Below are 2153 nucleotides of genomic sequence, written 5' to 3' on the forward strand. Positions count from 1 at the left end.
CCTCGGAGGAATGTAGGGGCATAACAGTTTAATTAGATCTTAGTTATAGAGCAAACATTGTTTGTGAAAGGAGCAACAACTATGAGACTGACTATAGCATCCTCATCTATCTGGACGGCCTTTATGCAGGGAGAATCAAGAATTCTCTGTGATGCTGCTGTGAGAACCAGTGCAATAGAAGGTGCAGCTGGAAGAGGAAGACTTTTATGAGAACAAGAAACTCTTCGGAGAAAAATTCTCTAAGTCAAAATTATCGGACAACATTTTTTCATTCATTTGATCGTATATATCGAGTGTCCGCTGTCTTGGCACTATGGTCAATCCTCTGGAAGGATTCAAAGAAGCTCTGCCTGTTGGGTTCTCACAGTCTGAGAATCTAGAGATAAGACATAAATAACTATATATGGTTTACAAAGGGATGCATGATGGCTATTCAACTTCTTAAAGCTCTTTGTAAAATCAACGTCAGAAAAAAATTCAAGGACTTTTCAGAACACACACATAATATCTTATGTGCTTTTTTTTTTTAAAAAAGTAGTCCACTATGTATTGAACCAGAAAGCAGTATAGTTACCTAGGCAAGGCATCTCCAAAGAATTTAATTTTTTTCTCTTTTCAGGTCAGACGGGTAATACGCTGACATTGTAACAAGGTTCAAGGGTGGCGCATCTCACACATGCGCGTAAACACCCAGTCATCATGTTCGTGAACTACAAAAGGATCACAAATCACAGAATTTCAAGAGAAATGATGCAATCTTCATTCACTCACCTGTCATTTTTTCACTCAGAAAAGATTTGTTAAAGGCAGCTGCTATGTGCCTGGCACTGTTCCAAAAACTGGGAAACAAAAATATAAAAACAAGGTGCCTGCCCTCCGGAAGTTTCAAATATAAAGTAATTGAATTCTTCTAAACGGTAATAATAAGTCAAGAGCAGCTAATTTCAGTCCTTAAGTTTGTAATTTGTTGTCTGGCAGGTTTGAATAAGACATAACTGCTAACAGGTTGATTTAGTTTGCTCAAGTTTATGTGTTTCTAGTTTTAAAAATATTTTAATGGATCTTGAACAGAGAATGTGAGAAACAAAATAGTTAATTGAAGAATCATGAGAATTACATAAAGTTTAGAGAATAGCATATTCTGCTAAGCGTGTACATGTGAGCATATATCTATATACAACTAATTACTATATTTTACACAGACATATTCTTATTTAAACTCTAATCTTTCCTAATTCAGGATGGTGAACTATTCTAGCTGCAGATGATTAACAAATGAGGCCAAATGCAGTGGCTCATTCCTGTAATCCCAGCACTTTGAGAGGCCGAGGCAGGCAGATCACCTAAGGTCAGGAGTTTGAGACCAGCCTGGCCAACATGGTGAAACTCCGTCTCTAATACAAATACCAAAAAACTTGGGAGGCCGAGACGGGCGGATCACGAGGTCAGGAGATCGAGACCATCCTGGCTAATACGGTGAAACCCCGTCTCTACTACAAAATACAAAACTAGCCGGGCGACGAGGCGGGCGCCTGTAGTCCCAGCTACTCGGGAGGCTGAGACAGGAGAATGGCGTGAACCCGGGAGGCGGAGCTTGCAGTGAGCTGAGATCCGCCACTGCACTCCAGTCTGGGCGGCAGAGCAAGACTCCGTCTCAAAAAAAAAAAAAAAAAATACCAAAAAACTTAGCCAGGCGTGGTGGTGCACGCCTGTAATCCCAGCTGCTCAGTAAGCTGAGGTATGAGAATTGCTTGAACCTGGGAGGTAGAGGTTGCAGTGAACGAAATCGTGCCATTGCACTCCAGCCTAGGCGACAGTCTCAAAAAAAAAAAAAAAAAAAAAGCAAAGTTTTAGACCTAATCCTGACTCTCTTCATTTGTTTCCTATTGCTTATAACAAAATATCTGGAAACTGGGTATTTTATGAAGAAAGAAATTTCTTACAGTTATATGGAAGCTGAGAAGCCCAAGGTCAAGGAGGCATCACATGAGGAGAGGGCTGAGTGTGCTAGCTTAGATCTCTTCTTCTTCCTCAAAGCCACCAGTTCCACTCCCACGATAACCCATTAATCCATTAACCTATTAATTGATTAATCTGTAAGTGGATTAATCCATTCATGAAGCCAGAGAACTCATGATCCAATCACCTCTTAA

The 2153-nt window shown here is 40.3% G+C and overlaps 1 non-coding gene across 1 annotated transcript; it reads right to left on the reverse strand.

Moving 5' to 3' along the window:
- Positions 1-618: 618 nt before the first annotated feature.
- On the reverse strand, positions 619-722 carry LOC117095533. Its single transcript, XR_004442063.1, has one exon. It is a non-coding gene; the product is annotated as a small nucleolar RNA U13 (small nucleolar RNA).
- Positions 723-2153: the final 1431 nt, after the last annotated feature.

Source organism: Trachypithecus francoisi, unplaced genomic scaffold (assembly GCF_009764315.1).
Source record: "Trachypithecus francoisi isolate TF-2019V2 unplaced genomic scaffold, Tfra_2.0 Lachesis_group13, whole genome shotgun sequence".
In the NCBI taxonomy this organism is placed as follows: domain Eukaryota; kingdom Metazoa; phylum Chordata; class Mammalia; order Primates; family Cercopithecidae; genus Trachypithecus; species Trachypithecus francoisi.